The sequence below is a fragment of the Taudactylus pleione genome, unplaced genomic scaffold (genome assembly GCF_031769625.1).
Source record: "Taudactylus pleione unplaced genomic scaffold, aTauple2 ptg000352l, whole genome shotgun sequence".
Taxonomy (NCBI): Eukaryota; Metazoa; Chordata; class Amphibia; order Anura; family Myobatrachidae; genus Taudactylus; species Taudactylus pleione.
Genome location: NW_028284753.1, coordinates 11810737 through 11832371, shown reverse-complemented (window position 1 = coordinate 11832371; position 21635 = coordinate 11810737).

Here is a 21635-nt window from a genome sequence, read left to right as displayed (position 1 = left end):
AAATATAACTATATATATATTATATATATATATATATATATATATATAGTCACCCAATCCAAATATATAAGGCAGAACAAGCACTTGAATCAATGAATAAGCTTTATTCACAATCACATATATGCTTCATGGGTATACATATTCACCAAGTGAATACCACCATATAGATATGCACATGATGCATATCTATATAATAAGTGAGAAAGTGTGTGTCTTTTTGTCCATTATGCATGGCCAGATTTTTGTACCTATTTCCACTAACTTTGGCATAGTGGTGTAATTTGACCATGATTAGGTTTTTTCCTAGTTTTGAACTTTGTCAGGGCCACACATTGTCACACAATCCCATAAAGCTGGGACACTCTAAAATAACACATGTTCTGGGGCTGAGGGGCTAGCTTCATACACACACTTTCATACTGTCTTCTCTTCCAAAGTGCTGTGTTATATCACTTTTCCAACACCCACATACACTCACTGTCTAATTTTACAGCAGCTGCCCCAGGGGTCTTAGTAGAGTGCCTGGCAGGCTTATGAGCAGCTCAGTACTCAATACAGCCAGATTGTGGCAGACAGCATAATCAATTCATAGGGGCATATTCAATTGTGTGCGAGAATAGCAAAAAAACCGCACCTGCAATGTTTTTCCTGCAGGTGCGGTTTTTTTGCTATTCTATTAGGTGTGTGGTTTTTAAAAAACACGCTGCAGGAGGTTTTTTATTACGCACCTCCTGAGCAAGCGTGAAATTTCCTAAAATCGATGATTTAAGGAAAAAACACCAGGACTTGCTTTGACACCCCCGCCGGAACCCCCCTGAGGACTAATTAAGCAATTGGAAGTATCCAATTAGCTTAATTAGTCCTTAATTACTCATCTTCCTCAGCGCTGTCTTCTGCATCTTCTTCTGCATCCAGCATCGGAAGCCAGCTCTTCTGCAGCAGGGTAATATATGTCAGTGTGTGTGTGCTGTATGTAAGTGTGTATGAGTGAGTGTGTGTGTGTGTGTGTGTGTGTGTGTGTGTGTGTGTGTGTGTGTGTGTGTGTGTGTGTGTGTGTGTGTGTGTGTGTGACCCCCGATGTGGTATGTGTGGCATCTCCCAGCAGCCCTTGCTCCTCCCATCAGCCCCCGGGACTCCCAGCAGCCCCCTCTCCAGTAAGAAGAGAGAGGGGAAGCCACTGGGAGCCGCGGAGACCCGGGCAGGTAAGTGACTTTTTTTTTTGTAATTTACGCTGCGCAAGGTTTTCATTGATGAAAACCCTGCGTCCACTGTTTTTTTAATTGAATCCCGCGGGAGCGCGCATACCCGCGGGTTTCCGAAATTGGCCACGAGGGGTGCAAGGTTTTAGCCCCACTAAACATAGCAACCAATTGAATATACCCCATAATCTGTGATCCTGGCAAGGCATATGGAGAGTACAAACAGCAGGGAAGATTGATCGCAGTCACATAGTGCCACAAATGTGAGCGGGTCATCAGCGTAGGGCCTGGTCCGGCCTGAAATCCAGTGTCCACTGGACCGGCAGGCATCGGCGGTTCGGGCAGCATGGTGCGGCAGCGGGAGACGGGGCTGGACGAGCTTGCATCTGAAAAGATTCAAGCTCGTCCAAACCACCAGCGCGGATTATGAATTTGGCGCCGCTTGCGAGCCAGTAATGGGCGGACAGCCAATCCGGGTGTGGCAAGGCGAGCCAATTGTGGCTCACCGCGTCATGGCTCCGCCCCCTCACGGCTCCATATATTAGGCGCTGCTGAGCGGGGCGAGTCAGTCCGTCGGCGGAGAGCAAGCCAGGAAGACTGTCCGCGGAGGAGAAGAGTTCCAGAGGCGCCGGAAAACGCCGGAAGATGCCGTGCTCAACCCCTGAAGACGGAAGCGCTGTTGCTGGAGCAGGAAGATGGTGACAGGCGGTGGTCAGCGGAGCCGAAGCTGAGGACCGGAGAGCTCTGCAGTGGAGGGAAGTTAAAGAGCTTATCGAAGTTCCCCACTGCAGGCTCTCCCAACGGACAGGGTAGGCGGCTGTGGGCCACCTTTACTTATATTTAAAATCAAATAAGTCATCTGTTGTTGGGCTTAAGGCCTGTGGGTGTAATCAGGCACTAGGCCTGTGGCCACGTAGGAGGGGCACAAGGCCCCGGGGATAGCAGGGGGGCATTAGGCCCTATAGGAAATTCTTAGGCTCCATTGTCAGCAACCTGGGCACTAGGCCCAGGTTGTTCAGGCTCAAGTAGGCGGGCACCAGGCTCGTGCCACCAGCTAGGCCTGTATATAAAGTGGTCTGGGCATTAGGCCCAGGTCACTGAACGACCCTCAGAGGTAGCCCCGCATATAAGGTGGTCTGGGCATTAGGCCTAGATCACTAAACGATCTTCAGAGGCAGGCCTGCATATAAAGTGGTCTGGGCATTAGGCCCAGGTCACTAAACGACCCTCAGAGGCAGCCCTGCATATAAGGTGGTCTGGGCATTAGGCCCAGTTCACTAAAAGACCACTAGACTCACCAGAGGCGGCCCAGCTTAAAAGTAATCTGGGCATTAGGCCTAGATCCCTAGGGATCGGCCGAAGGAAGGTGGGTCTAAAGTGAAAGGTGTCCTGGCAAGAACCGAAGCGATCATTCACAGGTCGGTGGGCCTGGGCAGTAGAGTGACCGGCGCTTGAGGTCTGGACCACTGGGTACCGAGTGCTGATAGGTGGTTCGCGGAATAAAGTAATCTGAGTAGTAGACTCGGATCACCCGCTTTAGCCCCAGCTGGGTGGGGTTGAGTACTGGGCATAGGATATTGAGTAAGCCCCCCCCCGGGAGTCAGTGCAAGGGGCTGTGCGGCTCCGGTGCTGAACCCCTGTAGGGGGAACTCTGAAGATTCAGCCTAGTGGATCAAGGCAGCGGTGTTTTCATAGAAGGGCACAGACAGGGCCGGCCGGGAAGAGAAAGAGAGGGACAGCTGTAACGAGAGTGTTTCCGCTAGAGATGTATTGTTCCCAACCCTAGTTCATATAGTGTGTAAGAAAACGTTTATTTGTTGGTTGCCTGAATTTTGTCGTTATTATAGCAGAGAGTTTACGGAGGAAGTTTCTGGAAGTGAAGTTCAAGCTTCCAGGCATACGAACAGGTAACCCAGTTGGTACAGCATTGTATGCAGGGGTGTAGGGAGGGCGGCTCCAGTGGAGCGCAAGCTTCAGGCGCCTAAAAGTTTAGAGGGCATGCCGCAGTCAGACTCTGGCGTGGCTCCAGCCACCCGCAGCTCACAGCTATCAGTGACAGCCGAGCCGCTTACGCTTCCACATGCATACGACGTCAGACGGGGATAAGACAGGGCCGAGAGTCTGGAGAGAAGAGCCGCACTGAAAGGGGGAGTGCTCTGGCTGGACTGACAGGGGAGTACAAGTGTGCTCTGGCCGCAGTGGCGTCACGCAGGGGGTGCGGGCCGCACCCGGGGTGTCACCCACCGAGGGGTGACACCAAGGTGCAGACTCCCCCTCAGCAACAGGAGCCCGGTGCTGCACTGTATAATTAAGTGCAGCACCCAGCTCCTGTCACTGTGAGGGAGCCGGCCGTCTCTGCACTCCGCCCCCCCCCCCCCAATCGCACCCCCCCCAATCGCACCTCGAGCATCTCCGGTAAAAACGGGAGGACCATGGGGCTTCGGCCGTGAGGCCACGCCCCTTCCTGACTGGCCACGCCCCTTCACATGAGGACACGCCCCCATTCGGCGGCGGCGAGCACACTGTCTGGCTGGACTGTTTATCGGCTGGCTACCTACAGCATGTGAGTATGTACATTATAATTTACAGGGGCGGTCACTGTTGGGTGCAATATTAAATTCAATGAAGGGATGGGGACCTGCTACAAACAGTGAGGGGGAGGAAAGTCAGTGACAGTGCCCCTCTCACTGATTGTTGCAGGTCCCCATCCCTTATATTTATTATTGCACCCATCAGCCAGTGTCCTGTTAATTATATATCAGTGTCCCAACTGATATATAATTAACAGGTCACTGACTGATGTATTTAATAATAAATATAAGGGATGGGGACCTGCTACAATTGGTGAGGGGGGAAGCACTACCACTGACAGTCATAAAAAATGTAATGTAATATTTAAAAAAAATGTGTGAACTATAAACGTTTTCAACTAAAGTGACTTACACAGTTTTATGGGCTTGTATGCAGGCCAGGCTTACTCAGCTGGCTGGGCGCCCGATGCCATCCACCATCGCAACCATCGACCAGCGATGGTCGCGATGGTGATCCCAGACTGCGACCTCAGTTGCAGTGCTGGGATCGCAAATGCAGCAAGGGGTGTCATACACCTTCAGCTGCATTTGCATTATTGCAAGGATCACAATTGAAAAGCTGCCTGCTTGCATGCATCATATCTATAGCCTGCGTGCAGCTTTGCAATTGCGATTCTTGCTGAATCAGACCCTATGTCACCAATTTAGGATTTTTATTTTTATATGTAACATGCCCCCAATTCAGTACAGGGAAGAGGGGGGGGGGGGCGCCAAACATACCCTTGCTCCAGGCACCATGGCACCTAGCTACACCTCTGATTGTATGCGTGTTTGTTCGTGAAGGAAGGGGGATTGTTTTGTTTGATTTTCAGGGGCGGCGGACGACTCGTCAAGGTGACAAGGGGTCTAGTGTGAGTATCTCTCAGTGTCTGTCTGCCTTTCATTGGAGCGTCAAATAGGGGATCTCTTACAACGGTGAGAGATCCAAACATTCTATACTTTCTCTTCCTCTGTCTGTTCTTCCCTTGAACACCGGTTAGGGGATCTCGCACAACGGTGGGAGATCCAAATTACACCTGAGTGTATGAGCACTGTATAGGTGAAAACTGGGTAGCTGAGGCCCCGTGCCAATGATGACCATTCACCCAACCGGTGAAGGTCGCGTTCATCCCTAGCGGTTATTGTGTCACCAAGCATAGGAGGATTGTTATTGAATACTCCATTCTCTTACAGCTTCAGGCTGGTTTGAACCTGATACTTAAACGGTGAAGAGGATCCGGACCATAGACCAGTTGGCAATTTGGGAACGAAGGCTCTAGGACTCTGCCGTGGGAAAGTGGTGAGTGTTGGCTAACGAGCTTTCGCTACTTTTCACATTTGGTGTAGTCGGCAGGATGTCAGACGATGAAGAGAATAGGGGGGCAGCTGGACGTGTCAACATAGGCCCTGCCCTTGCTCATTTGCCTCGGTACGATGGCCGCAATTTACAGTTGGAAGATTGGAAATCGCGGCTCGAAGGAATTGCCCTCCTATATAAGGCGTCTCCGGAGTCAAAACTAGAATTGGCTCTGAACTCTCTCGAAGTGGAAGCCAGACGTACTATCCTTTTGAGACCGGAAGAAGATCGCGATTCCCTGAAAAAGGTACTGAAGATTCTGGGGGATCTCTATGGGAATACCTCATCGGCTGGTACCCTGCGACAACGGTTGTTTGCCCGGTTCCAGAGAGAGGATGAGTCCATTCCTCAGTTTGCTAATGCACTGCAAGAATTGATGGGCGAAATTAGAAGGCGCGATCCGGGTGGGATGGGTGCACTTCCAAATACCAGCCAGATGTTACGAGACCAATTTGCAATGGGGTTGAGGAATGTCCCACTGCGACAGATTTTGTTGGATAAAATCACGCAAGACGACAAACTGACTTTTCACCAGATACAAATAGTCGCCGTGTCCAGGGACCGAGATGCAAATTTTGGTCCATATGCTGTCACTCCACAGTGGGTACATCCGACGTCTGCTCCCGTGATGGGCCGGGAGACCAACCCTTTGGAAACATGCGTTCAAGACCTTAAAGCAGCATTTTCTAAGGCAACCCAGGAAATGAAAGAAGAAGTTTCCCGGCTAAGAGAGGAAGTATACCGGCAAAGAGGCCGCAGAGCTGAAGAAGAGTACCGACCCAGAGAGTCAGACGGATCCAGAGGAAGAGGTGTTGGGGTTAGACAAGGAGGAACTAGGGGCCCCCGATGCTTCCGTTGCAATCGGCTTGGACACATTGCCCAGAATTGTACTGAGGCAATTTCTGAGCCTCAGTTAAACTAGAATCCCTCGCAGTAAGGGGACCACCCACGGGGGAGTTACTTGGAGAGATAGCCATTGTCAACTCAGCTGAATTGGTAGGGGAGTGTCCCATTGTTGTTGGATGCCTTGGGGGAAAAAATCAACAGTGTTTGTTGGATACAGGATCTCAGGTGACCACCATGTCCGAGGACTGTTTCTCGAAACATTATTCTCACCTGAAGGAATCTGTTTTGGAGAGTTGGGTCACTCTCACCGCAGCTAACAACCTCCCCATTCCAGTGGTGGGGGTTGTCTGGATGGAAATAGAAGTTTGTGGCCGAAAGTTGGGGAAGAAAGGTATCCTTGTGGTCAGTAGCGCAGGTTTGAGTCATGGACCGGTGATCCTTGGTATGAACGTATTGAAAGACCTGGATCAAATTTTGTTTCAAGAGAATGGTCCTCGGTACTGGAGACATTTGGGGGTCCAACGACCGGTTCAACAAGCCTTTCAACAGGTGGAACAGCGATGTGGGGCCCAGGGAAAAGGAAAGGAATCTTTGGGCCTCATTAAAACCAGCCATCGGCAATGAATAGATCTACCCCCTCGTCAGGAGATAGTACTCCCCCTGGAGGTGCGTACCCATCAGCGATTGGACGGGTTCGAGGTAATGATAGAATCCACAGGCTTCTTCGGAATAGAGTCCGGAATAGTTCTGGCTAGAACTTTGTCAGTAGTCAAGGAAGGGAAGGTGTTGGTCCGGATATGTAACTTAGGGGAACAAATTCAGCGTGTCCCAGCAGGAGCTATAATTGCCCGAGTGGTAGCTATTGATGGTGATGGTGTTCGCAGAGGCCAAAGTATTTTGCTTCAGTCAGAAGCCACTGAATCATGGACCATGTCAGTGCAGGTCGAGCAAGAGGAAGAACCAAGTATAGAGTGGAACGGAGGGATAATAAGGGAGCAGATGGATGTCTAGTTAGCTGACTGTGACTCCGATACTGTGCGGAAGTTGGACCAGATGCTGTGGAGACGTCTGAAAGCTTTTTCAAGACATGAGGAAGATTTTAGCTACACGGAAGATTTACAACATGAAATTCGCACTGGAGACACCTTACCCATTCGCGAAAGATACCGGCCTATTCCCCCAAAGCTTTACCAGGAGGTCAAGACAATGCTTCGACAGATGCTGGATAATGAAGTGATTCAGGAGAGTAAGAGTCCATGGGCCGCCCCCATAGTGTTGGTTAGGAAGAAGGATGGGAGCATCCGTTTTTGTGTGGACTACCGGAGGCTGAACAGTTGCACCATACGGGATGCCTACCCTCTACCTCGGATTGAGGAGTCCCTGGCGGCGTTAGGCGAGGCCAAGTTTTTTTCCACCTTAGACTTGGCCAGCGGATACTGGCAAGTACCGGTTGCCACACAAGATCAAGAAAAGACTGCGTTCATTACACCCATGGGACTTTTCAAGTTTTGCCGCATGCCATTCGGGCTCACCAACGCCCTGGCAACCTTTCAGTGGATGATGGAGCGGTGTCTGGGAGATTTGAATCTCGAAACCCTCCTGATTTATCTAGATGACATTATTGTGTATTCCGCCACTGTGGATAAACATTTAGCTCGTTTGGAGGTGGTCCTGCAGCGCCTGGAGGGATATGGGTTCAAGGTCAAACCTCGGAAATGTCACATACTAAAGACCAGTCTGGAGTATTTAGGGCATGTGGTGTCGCGTGATGGGGTGCATCCCACACCAAGTAAAATTGCAGCTGTGCAAGAATGGAAGACACCCCATACAGTGACAGAGTTACGAGCATTCCTAGGGTTGGTCGGTTATTACCGACGTTTCATCAAGGATTTTGCTAAGATTGCTGAGCCACTCCATGCCCTATTGCGAGGGGTGGCCACGACTCAGAAAACTCAAGGAGTGGCATGGGGCATATCCCAAGAAGCGGCCTTTGTGTGCTTAAAACAAGCTCTCACAGAAGCCCCCATATAGGCCTATGCCAATTTTGAGACACCATTTGTTTTGTATACTGATGGGAGCTTACAAGGCCTAGGGGCCGTACTTGCTCAGGTTCAGGATGGCCAGGAGTGAGTGATTGCCTACGGGAGTCGTAGTTTGAGAGAGACAGAGAGGAACCCAGACAACTACAGTTCCTTCAAGTTGGAATTATTGGCCGTAGTCTGGGCTGTGACCGAAAAATTTGCTGAATATCTGATAGCCACACATGTAGATATCTTTACTGACAATAACCCTCTAGCCTATTTGGGGACTGCCAAGCTTGGGGCCCTGGAGCAATGCTGGGTAGCCCGGTTAGCTAAGTTTTCCTATACCATTCGTTACCGGCCAGGAAAAAATTACGGAAATGCTGATGCTTTATCTCGGTTCCCTGTAAAAGTCCCTGGGACACCGGGGGATGAAGACTGGGAAGAGGTAGAAGTCCCTGATCTGACACGTGTGAGGAAATCGGGGACGAAGGGTGATCAGAATGTCGAGCAGTGTGCCACGATACTCTGGAATACCGAACAAAACTGGGCATGCGAGCAGCAGGAGGACCCCGGTTTCAGAGCTATTATGCAGTGGAAGGAAGATAGTCACTGGCCCAGCAAATGGGAAAGGAGTAGGCTTACTCCTTTCTGTCAGAAGCTGCTGGGTAAGTGGGACCGACTCAAGGTTTGTGCAGCTACTCTCCGGCATCGCACCTACCTTAGTTCGGAGCTTCGGTTTGTAGAGCAGATAGTGGTACCAGAAGCATTGGTCCGACCACTGATTGAAAACGCACACCAAGAAGGAGCACACTTGGGCAGTGAGAAGACCTATCAATGGTTGCGACGTCAGTATTTTGCACCTCAAATGCAGAACATGGTCGTTCGGGCCTGTCGGGAGTGTAGACGCTGTGGAGTGGTCAAACCCTCGGAACAACATGCGCCTATTCAGACCATCTGTACAAATCGACCATTAGAGTTATTAATGATAGATTATGTGCTGATTGGAGAGTCTGTTAGTGGTCATTAATACGCTTTGGTAATGACGGACCACTTCACGAAGTTTACTGTGGTAGTGCCAACCCATGACCAGACGGCTGAGTCGGCTACCAAAGCGGTTGTGGAAAATTTTATACGGCAATATGGGTGTCCCGAAAGAATACATTCAGGTCAGGGAGCCTGTTTTCAAGGGCGGCTAATGGAACATCTGTGCCAACTGTACGGGCTACAAAAGTCCCGTACAACTCCATACCACCCTCAGGGTAATGGGGCCTGTGAAAGGTTCAACTGGACCTTGCTACAGATGCTCCGAACCCTGGAAGAAACAAAAAAACGGAGGTGGCCTGAACATGTGCAAGAATTGGTTTGGGCCTACAATAATAGGGTGCATAGTACTACCGGATTTTTTCCTATCTTTTTGTTGTTCGGTCGGCCGGGCTGGGAAGTTCAGGATTTAGTACTAACCGAGTCCGATGATAGGGAGGGATCGCTTCCTACAGGTTGGGTGGAGGAACATCGGCGGCGTCTGAAAATTGCTCATGATGTGACGGAAAAGATGATAGCCGATCATAGACGTACCCCGGCTGGGGTGCGAGGGGTTGAGCCATTTTCCTTAGGCCAACGGGTCCTGGTCCGTATGACTCGTCCTGGGGGTAAATTATCTGAGCGTTGGGAAGTTTTACCTTATGTGATCAGATGTCGTTTGTCAGCGGAGGGACCGGTCTATCAGGTGGAATCCACTGGTCTGGGGCGATTGCGGACTCTTCATCGGGACATGTTACGTCCCTGCCTTTTCCCAACTTCAGCAGAAAGGGACCTTATACCTGACGTCGTTCAGAATGACTCGCGTAATGAGGAGACCACGTTGTCAACTCCGGCCGGAATGGGCAACCTTGAAGAAGAGTGGTGGACACCAGCAGAAATTCCTACTGTGAATGAAGTCGACGATGTTCCAGAGGCGGCGGATGTAACACCCTTACCTAGACGTTCTCAACGATTCAATCGTGGCGTGCCTGGGCCTCGATATGCTGATCCCGACTTTGTCTGGTCTCAGACCTCCTTTGTAGGGACTACAAAGGACACAGGGGGTGGAAATGTGAGCAGGGTCATCAGCGTAGGGCCTGGTCTGGCCCGAAATCCAGTGCCCACTGGACCGGCAGGCGTCGGCGGTTCGGGCAGCGCGGTGCGGCGGCGGGAGATGGGGCTGGACGAGCTTGCATCTGGAAAGATTCAAGCTCGTCCAACCACCAGCACGGATTTTGAATTTGGCGCCGCTTGCGATCCAGGCGGACAGCCAATCCGAGTCTGGCAAGGCGAGCCAATTGTGGCTCGCCGCGTCATGGCTCTGACCCCTCGCGGCGCCATATATTAGGCGCTGCTGAGCGGGGCGAGTCAGTCCGTCGGCAGAGAGCAAGCCAGGAAGACTGTCCGCGGAGGAAAAGAGTTCCAGAGGCGCCGGAAAATGCCGGAAGACGCCGTGCTCAACCCCTGAAGACGAAAGCGCTGTTGCTAGAGCAGGAAGATGGCGGCGGTCAGCGGAGCTGAAGCTGAGGACCGGAGAGCTCTGCAGTGGAGGGAAGTTAAAGAGCTTATCGAAGTTCCCCACTGCAGGCTCTCCCAACGGACAGGGTAGGCGGCCGTGGGCCACCTTTACTTATATTTAAAATCAAATAAGTCATCTGTTGTCGGGCTTAAAGCCCGTGGGTGTAATTAGGCACTAGGCCTGTGGCCACGTAGGAGGGGCACAAGGCCCCGGGGATAGCAGGGGGGCATTAGGCCCTATAGGAAATTCTTCGGCTCCATTGTCAGCAACCTGGGCACTAGGCCCAGGTTGTTCAGGCTCAAGTAGGCGGGCACCAGGCTCATGCCACCAGCTAGGCCTGTATATAAAGTGGTCTGGGCATTAGGCCCAGGTCACTGAACGACCCTCAGAGGTAGCCCCGCATATAAGGTGGTCTGGGCATTAGGCCCAGACCACTAAACGATCTTCAGAGGCAGGCCTGCATATAAAGTGGTCTGGGCATTAGGCCCAGGTCACTAAACGACCCTCAGAGGCAGCTCTGCATATAAGGTGGTCTGGGCATTAGGCCCAGTTCACTAAAAGACCACTAGACTCACCAAAGGCGGCCCAGCTTCAAAGTGATCTGGGCGTTAGGCCTAGATCCCTAGGGATCGGCCGAAGGAAGGTGGGTCTAAAGTGAAAGGTGTCCTGGCAAGAACCGAAGTGATCATTCACAGGTCGGTGGGCCTGTGCAGCAGAGTGACCGGCGCTTGAGGTCTGGACCACTGGGTACCGAGTGCTGATAGGTGGTTCGCGGAAGAAAGTAATCCGAGTAGTAGACTCGCATCACCTGCTTTAGCCCCAGCTGGGTGGGGTTGAGTACTGGGCATAGGATATTGAGTAAGCCCCCCCCCCGGGAGTCAGTGCAAGGGGCTGTGCGGCTCCGGTGCTGAACCCCTGTAGGGGGAACTCTGAAGATTCAGCCTAGTGGATCAAGGCAGCGGTGTTTTCATAGAAGGGCACAGACAGGGCCGGCCGGCCGGGAAGAGAAAGAGAGGGACAGCTGTAACGAGAGTGTTTCCGCTAGAGATGTATTGTTCCCAAGCCTAGTTCATATAGTGTGTAAGAAAACGTTTATTTGTTGGTTGCCATGAATTTTCTCGTTATTATAGCAGAGAGTTTACGGAGGAAGTTTCTGGAAGTGAAGTTCAAGCTTCCAGGCATACGAACAGGTAACCCAGTTGGTACAGCATTGTATGCGTGTTTGTTCGTGAAGGAAGGGGGATTGTTTTGTTTGATTTTCAGGGGCGGCGGACGACTCGTCAAGGTGACAAGGGGTCTAGTGTGAGTATCTCTCAGTGTCTGTCTGCCTTTCATTGGAGCGTCAAATAGGGGATCTCTTACAACGGTGAGAGATCCAAACATTCTATACTTTCTCTTCCTCTGTGTGTTCTTCCCTTGAACACCGGTTAGGGGATCTCGCACAACGGTGGGAGATCCAAATTACACCTGAGTGTGTGAGCACTGTATAGGTGAAAACTGGGTAGCTGAGGCCCCGTGCCAATGATGACCATTCACCCAACCGGTGAAGGTCGCGTTCATCCCTAGCGGTTATTGTGTCACCAGGCATAGGAGGATTGTTACTGAATACCCCATTCTCTTACAGCTTCAGGCTGGTTTGAACCTGATACTTAAACGGTGAAGAGGATCCGGACCGTAGACCAGTTGGCAATTTGGGAACGAAGGCTCTATCAGAGCCAAAATCACTCCCACTGACATCACTAGTGATGTCAGTGGGGCCGGCTTCAGACGGTAGGCGTTCCCTTGGGAATGCCTCCGTCTGGCAGGCATGCCCTCGGCACGCCCACCAAAGGGGTATGCTGTCAATCAACATCGACAGCACGCCCCCTTCGGTGCGAGACCCGGAGCGATGGAGAGCCCGTCGCTCGCGGGTCCCGCGCATGTGCACGACGGAGCTCCCTCCGTCGTGCGCATGCACAGTGGGGGAACATCGACCCGCTTGCGAGCATCCTGCGCTCGCGAGCGGGTCTGAATGACCCCCTCTGTCAGCTGATGGAGATTTCCTGGCATCTTTTACTCATCTGCGGCGGCCAGCTTGCGTGACCCCATGGTCACTCAGACTGCCGAGGGGATCGCAGTCCTTGGATGCAGCTCAGATCAGTAATGCATGAAGGTGTGACGCCTCTTGCTGCATTACCATATTGCAGCTATATTACCATATTACAGCTATAGCAGTTCTAACATGTTAGCAGCAGTGATAGCATATACATCTGCACATGAATCATCCTCTCTGTTCTGCAGTGATTTCTGAAACTCAAGTGATTTTGGAAGCTATACTGATTTCTGTTCTGTAAGTCAGTGGAGAGAGATAAAGTACAAACCAATCAGCTCCTGTCATTTTTCAAACACAGTCTGTAAAGTGGCAGTTCGATTCTGATTGGTAGGTACTTTATTTATCTCCACTTTAGCTCTCTCCAAGGTTTGATACATCTCCACTCCAATCTCTCTTCCAAGCCTGTTCCTTCCACCTTTGAAAGATCTTCTGAATAAAACTCTGGCCCTCATTCAGAGCCACTCGCTAGCGGCAGTACGCTCGTTCCGAGCGATGTTCGCACATCTGCGCATGCGTACGGTTTTTAGTACGCATGCGCGAACCAGTCAGTGCGGCCGAAAATCGTTGGTACGCAATATAGCGAGGGCCTGCTATTTTCAGTGACAGAATGAGGCGTATGTGGGTGGTAACAGGGGAAGGTGCTTGAAAACGGGGAGTGGAGATCCGAACGCAGGCGTGCTTAAAGGTCAAAAGGGGCGTTTTAAGGGAGTGCATAATTAATACAGCAGCGTCATTGACCACGTCACTTGGTTTTTTTTAACTCAGAACTGCTCGCAAAATAGCGGTTGAAAACACCAACCACAAGAATAGCGAGCAGTTCATACGCTGTACGATGTACTCGATTAATCTAATAAATAGCGGACATGACGTATGGTGCGTGCGGCCAGGGGGCGTTTTTATCAAATAAACGAGCGTATGTTTTGCTCGCTCGTTCAGACTTAGAGGTGGGAACAGACTGCAATTTGCGAACGGATCATTTGAATAGCCACCCCTTGTTTTTGTACAAACGACCACAAATAGCGAACGGCTCTGAATCAGGCCCTCTATACCTCCTGTCTCACCTCTCTTCTCACTATGATCCATTACTTTCTGCCGGTCCACTTCTGCATCCCTGCTCTGCCCAAATTTCCACTGGCTCCTGTACTCTACAGAATCAAATTCAAACTCCTCAGCCTTACCTATAAAGCCCTCTATATGTACAAACATATTTCACTCAAAGCTCCATCCCACTCTTTATACTGTGCAAATGGAATCGGTATGAAACACTAATGGAGGAGATGCCGGCTGTCAGTACAGTGACAGCGGCATCCCGATGGTTGGAATCCTGACTGGAACGGTGAGTACTGTTCCCCTGACCTATTTGCTCCCTAACCCTCCTTTTTTGTACCCTAATACTAACCCTCCCTACCCCGCACCCTAACCCTCTCGGTAAGTGCCTAAACCAATCCCTCCCACCTTAGTGCCTAAACCTAACCCTCCCCCGTTAGTGCCTAACCCTAAACTCCCCTGGTGGTGCCTGAACCTAAGCCCCCCGTCTGGAGCCTAACCCTAACCTCTCCCCTCTTGTAGCCTAACCCTATGTCCCCCTGGGGTACCTGAACCGAACCCTCCCCCCCTGCGGCTGATACTTACCTTGCCCCGGTCTCCTTATGATCGGGATGCCGGCTGCCGGGATTCCGCCGTCAGCATCCTCAGTCATGTTGAGATTCCAACGTCAGTGTTCTGACAGTGATCGGGATTCCGGCACCGGGATTTCAGCACTTGGCATCCTGATCGTAGGGATATTAACTGCATCCCGTGCAAATGACTGGTTACTTAACTCCCCATTGATAGACTCAACTCATTCCTCAAGATTTCTCCCCACCCCTCCTCCCTTATGGTATAACCTTCTATGTTCACCAGCCTCCAAAGATATAAAATCTCCTTAAAAATCCACCTATTAATCAAAGCCTACCAGTGTCCCTCCTACCTCCATGCTCGCTGGCCCAGACTGCCTTGGCTCACATTATCTATAATGGCCAGGCTTGGACTGGGCAGTTGGGGATTCTGGGGATTCCCTGGTGGTGGTTATAGCCACTCCCTCTGCTGCGGGAGGGCGGGCCCTAGCCTATGTCACCTGCGCCCTAGCCCATGTCATGGGCGCCGTGTTACAAACTGCAGCTTCTTGCCGGGCAGTCAGTTTAATTGACTGACCCAGCGGCTGTGGGGAGTGGGCAGCGTGTGCTGGCTTCAGGTGACATCATAGGGGAGGAGTAATTGCCATGCAGATGTTCCCCTCTTGCCGGGCAGTCAGAGGGTGGTATTCAATTGTTTTTGCTGTCCGGATCCCCCATCTAAAGTGACGGGAGATCGCGGGCGCTATACAATTGTTGCTAATTTTCGTGCTGATTGCGCCCATAGTGGTCAGGTTTAGCTGCGTAAAATGGCTACCTACAACCAAAGTGCTAGGTGCCATCACAAACAAGTCCTGTTTGGGTGCCCAAACAGGTCACTTTTTGACCATTTCAGCTCGCACCCCCCTGGGGCTGAGAGCTGAAATGGTGCGCCGGCAGCTGATCGCGCCCAACAGGAGCAACAATTGAATAGCTCCTGTCGGGCGCGTAAGGGGGCAAAACAAATGAATACCGCCCAGAGAGGCTCCCTGTTCACTGACCCGGGTGACAGCTGGGGGGGTTTGCGGCAGCGGGAGGTGAGAGCTGGCTTATATTTATGTTGTGGCAGTCTCTGTGTTTTATAAAAGCATCTGATTTGTGTGGTAAAGTCACGTGCAGCCAGTGGGGGGAGGAGCCCAAGCGGCACAGACACAGAGCAAAGGAGCCAGGTCCATCCATCACTGGTGTGAAAAATGTTTTAGTGTTATCTAAGGGGGTGGGTATATGGGGGGAAGGGGTGGATTTGTTTTTTTCTGGGGGGTGCTGTATTTTAATATTGTCTATGGTGGGAGTGGTGTATTATGTTGTATGTGTTTGTGGGGGTGTATTAATAGTGTGTGTGTGTGTGTGTGTGTGTGTGTGTGTGTGTGTGTGTGTGTGTGTGTGTGTGTGTGTGTGTGTGTGTGTGTGTGTGTGTGTGTATATTCATATTATCTGTGGGTCACTGATGCTCTCTGTATTAAATCATGTGCATTGTGACATTCTATTATATAGTGAGCACTACGACAATCTGCATTATACGATGGGCACTTTGGCACTCTCTGTATTACATGGCAGTCACTGCGGCACTCTCTGTATTATATGGTGGTCACTGCGGCACTGCCTGCATTATATGGCGGGCACAGCAGAACTCTCTGCATTATATGGCGGGCACAGCAGAACTCTCTGCATTATACGTCAGGCACTGCCGAACTCACTGTGGCAATCTTTGTATTATATATCGGTCACTGCGGCACTCTGTATATGGTGGGCACTGCAACAGTCTGCATTATATGGCAGGCACTGTGGCACTCTCTGTATTATATTTTGGGCACTGCGGCACTAACTGTATTATATGGTGGGCACTGTGGCACTCTGCATAATATGGCGGGCACTGCGGAACTCTCTGCATTATATGGCTGTCATGTGGCACTCTCTGTATTATATAGAGGTCACTGCGGCACTCTCTGTAATATATGGCGGTCACTGCAGCACTCTGTGTATTATATTGCGATCACTGCAATGCTGTATTATATGGTGGGCACTGTGACACTCTACATTATTTGTTGGACACTCTCTGCATTATATAGTGAGCACTGCGGCACTCTCTGCATTATATGGAGGGCACTGTGGCACTCTCTGCATTATATAGTGAGTAATGCAACACTCTCTGCATTATATGGTGGGCACTGTGGCACTCTGTATTATTTGGCGGGCACTGTGATGCTCTTTGTATAGTATGGTGAGTATGGTGGTGACTGCAATGCTATGTGATGGGTGAGGTAGAGACGTAAAAATTATTACTTACCTGGTTTTAAACTATAACTTTAAAAAAAAAAATGTTATTTGACTCTGGACCTGTGCAGTTTTTTTTTAATTTACTTAATGCACCTCTGCTAGCTAGCCACACCCCTTTAGCTTTGTGCCGCTTCCCTTCAGTGGGCCCTATCATTGCATTCCCCCTGTGGGCCCCTCATGTCCCAGTCCGACACTGATAATGGCTGTAACCACATAATTATACTCACCTCTCAGGAGTCCTGCATAAGTGCTGCAGCAGCAGAAATCACCAGGATAATGGTGTGATAGCCAGTTTCCTGGAGATTTGTGCAGTAATGACCGGCCTGCATGTCTCTGAAACCCCCCCTGATTCTCACCCTGGGTGGTAGCAAAGCCATTTTGTGATAAAACCTCTGAAACATTGCAGTTTTCTAAGGTTTTTTGCATGCACACTGAACCCCATATGTTATAACAGGGACTGCAACAGATATTGGCTATGATGTGTCCGGATGCAGCAAGCTCGGGGAAGCATAACCAGATGTTAGCCATTGTAGCCTGTTGGCTACAATTTTACAAAGCTTTAACTGTGATCATTAATATATCTCACCCTTCATCTCTTGTATCATTCTCAACCCTTTGCATTAGATTGTAAAATTTTAAAAGTACAATATTCTGTTATTTCATTTTATCTCATGAAACCTTTCCCACCTTTATATGATGGCATGTTTGTTGTATACCTTATCTATTATAGCTTATGCATAATTTCATGCTATTTTTGAGTTTGCTTGTTTAATATTTTGCCTGGTCGTCCTCTACATGTTTGTACTATGCAGTATGTCACCACTGTACGGTATTGCGGACATTTGTGGCTCCACATAAATAACTATTAATTATAATAATAACTGTCTGTAGCCAAGTTAGAATGTTTTTTTCCTCCTCATTGACAAAACTACTTACTGGGTTCTAATCTGATTTAGTTATTAACTATTAACTATTGATTCATATCATCCATCAAGTGCCTCATTATTTATATTTTTTCTATTTGTTGGGTGTAATGGATGGACCTTTTCTGTTTTCAGTTTGCACATTTATGAGAGTCATAAATCAACTTGGATTTGAGTATCATATTTAATCGTCACATTTCTCCAGACAGAAGCCACTTTACCTCCTCTAACCTCTTGTTATATTACCTCTACCCTTCACCTTATATATCACGTCCAGCAAACAGCTTCACAATCATACCGACACACCGGACCAGCTGTTTTCAGTCATCTTTTACATCATTTACAACCCTTTCTGACCATTCATTTTTTGATTAATTCATTGAGGCACTGTCCTGAAAACTAGAATTAATTTCCACAGCATGAGCCTTAAGTCAAACCTAGTACTGCAGACAAGAACGGTTTTGCATGGTGTGTAACGTCAAAGACAGTATATAATTACTGTGCATGATACATGGCATTAGTGTTTTTGTTGGCTGTTTTATTGGTCTCAGCAAGCCCTGGTACCGTAAACTACTGGGGTAGGTTGGCACTCAGGGGCGTATCTATAATGGGTGCAGGGTCCAGGGGGGCCCCATTGCACACCCTGCACCCATATTATTTAAAACTTACCTATCCGAGGTCCCGCGCCGGGTGTCAGCGCTGTACAAAAATCCATAAAAATGCCTGCTACGGCCATTTTGCTGGCGTTTTGCGCATACACAGTAAACTCTGGGCACACTCTAGTGCCCAGAGTCTACTAATGCTCCGGTGGCTGGCCAACCACGTCAGTCAGCTGCCAGCTGCCAGGAAAAGAGGAGGGGGCCCCGGTCGGGGAATGCACATGGGCCCCCTCCTCTCTAAAGACATCCCTGCTGGCGCTTGTAAGTGTTTGGAAAAGGTCTATTTCAAAAAATATTTTGCCACTGTGTAGCGCACCAGCAACAGATACACCCCATACTGTAAGTCATTACAGATGTATCTGCAGCTGTGTCCACCTTTACATTTCCCTTCCCGCCCTACTCCACCTCCGTTACACTCAACATCACCTAATGTCCAAAGACAGTACTGCTTCAGCAGAGCCGTAACTAGACTTTTTGGTGCCCTGGGCCAGAAAGAGCACTGGTGAGGGAAGGGAATATGGAAAATAATGTGTTACTACACAGGTGAGGGAGGAGAATGTGTTACTACACAGGTGAAGGGGAATGTGTTACTACACTGTTAAGGGAGAGGAATGTCAAATGTGTTACTACGGGGAAAGGGAGGGGAATGTGTGACTACAGGGGTGAGCGGGGGTAATGTGTTGCTACAGAGGTAAAGGAGGGCAATGTGTTACTCCAGAAGTAAGGGAGGGGAATAAGTTACTACAGGTGTGATTGAGGGCAATGTGTGATGGAGTGATTGTATTTTTGACACAGTTGAGGGAGGGGAATGTCGAATGTGTTACAACACGTGCGAAGGAGGGAAATATGTTACTATAGAGGTGAAGGATTAATGTGTTACTGGAGTGGTGACATGGAAATGGGAACAGTAAATATCTAAATCTGCCGGCACTCCATGTAATGAGCAACTTTTCTCAGTGCACAGTAAATAATGGAAACAGTAAACCCAAAGTAATGGCACTCGTTGTAGGAAAAAAAAAAACAGTGTATTTCTGTTTAACGTGTCAGGGCCTTCGCCCCATCCTCAGGACCACACCACACATATATATATATAATATATATATATATATATATATATATATATATATGAATGTTGTGGTGAAGAAAAGCGCCTTCAGTGTGCAAAAAAGTATATATAATACCAAGTTATTTAGTGAAGAAAATGTCTATTCAAAATGTTCTAAGGGGATCCATGTTGTCCCTGTTGCAAACTTCCGCGGTATCTTCATACGATATCTCCTCAGAGGAAACCAATGTATAAGCAAAAGAAACATATAGTGTAATACTGATAACTAAGTATAAGTGCTCACACACAGAAAACATGTAACCAATCTATTTATGAACAGCACTCCAATCGTGCTTGTTACGTTCCTCTAGCAATTGCTACGACCGAGATGGAGGTATTGGAGATACGAGGCACATCGAACAACAGTCACAAGCAGAATATTAAAATCATGGCAGTTTACTTTAGAAATGATATGGTGGACCTGGAGGGTCAGTACAAACACAGCATGTCAATGGTGCAGTAAGGAGCTGATACAATAGGACAGTCAGTAGAATATACTGTAGACTTACAGTCCAATCTAAAGTTGTTGAATGGCCAGGAGGCCTAGTTTACAGCGATGCTTGAAATGTGGTATAGAAGCAGGATTGCTGGATGGCCTGGAGGGCCTAGTAGACAGTGATGCTTGAAATGTGGTGTTGAAGCAGGATTGCTGTATGGCCTGGAGGGCCTAATAGACAGTGATGCTTGAAACGTGGTGTAGAAGCAGGAGTGCTGGATGGCCTGAAGGGCCTAGTAGACAGCAATGCCTGAAACTTGGTGTTTAATCAGGATTGCTGTATGGCCTGGAGGGTCTAGTAGACAGCGATGCTTGAAACGTGGTGTAGAGGCAGGATTTCTGTATGGCCTGGAGGGCCTAGTAGACAGCAATGCTTGGAACGGGGTGTAGAAGCATGATAGCTGTATGGCCTGAAGGGCCTTGTAGACAGCGATGCACAGAAAGCAAGTTGCATAAATAAAAGTTCCACATGAAAACTCTATAGCTGACAGGGCGGCGACAGTCCAGGAAGTTCAAATGGGAACAGCTGCCAATCAGGCAACACTAGGAGGAAACATGTGAAATCCTCTGATGTCTGGGTCTCCTAGCAACCGGCAACCTAGAAGCATGGTCAGGAGCAGGAGGAATACTGGCAGGAGACAAGTCCTGGACTGGACTTGTAACAGTATCCCCCCCCCTTGACGTGGGTTTGAAGAACCCCCAGATCCAGGTTTATCGGGAAACTCCCGAAAGAAAAGTCTTTTCAGTCTGGGAGCATGGAGTGCATCTTCCGAAACCCAGGAACGTTCCTCTCGGCCGTAACCCCTCCAATGAACAAAAAACTGTAATTTACCTCTGGAGAACTTGGAGTCCAGAATTCTTTCAACAACAAATTCTTGTTGACCATGGACAATCACTGGACCAGGTTTGGAACTAAGCTTACTTCCAAATCTCGTGGAAGAAAAAAACGGTTTGAGGAGAGAGCAATGAAAACTGTTGTTAATACTTAAAGAATTGGGTAGTTGCAACTTGAAAGCGACGGGATTCACTTGAGCAATAATGTGAAAAGGCCCGATGAATCTAGGTCCCAATTTATGAGTAGGTTGGCGCAGCTTGATATTCTTAGTAGAAAGCCAGACCAAATCTCCCTTTTTCAATAAACACGGTCTTCGATGCCTGTCAGCAATACTCTTGGAATGAAGTGAAACTTTGCAGAAACTTTGATGAACTTTGCTCCAAATACGGTGAAGCCAGGACACAGATGACGGAGTAGACACACTGGAAACATTAGGTTCAAAGGAGTTAGCACTGGGATGCTGACCGGTGACACAGAAAAATGGAGACACAGATGAAGCTGAATGACAAGCATTGTTGAATGCAAATTCTGCCAGAGGCAAATGCAAGACCCAATCTGAATGACATTTGGAAATGAAACAATGTAAATATTGCTCCAGAGACTGGTTGGCACTTTCCGACTGACGATTGGACTGTGGATGATATCCTGAAGAGAGACTGATAGAAATACCCATTAAGGAACAAAATGCTCTCCAAATTTGTGCAATGAATTGAGTGCCACGATCAGACACAATATCTAAAGGCAATCCATGAAGTCTAAAGCTGTGTTGTATAAATAATGAAGAAAGTTCTCTGGCCGATGGCAGCTTGGACAAAGGAACAAAGTGTGCCATTTTACTAAATCGGTCCACAACCGTCCAGACAACCGAACATCCAGAGGAAACTGGAAGATCCACAATGAAGTCCATGGCAATGTGCGTCCAAGGTCTCTTAGGTGTAGATAACGGAAGAAGAAGACCAGGAGGAGCTGTCCAAGGAGTCTTATTACGGGCACAGACTTCACATGCTAACACAAACTCACGGACATCTTTGGCTAAGGATGGCAACCAGACAGAACGAGAG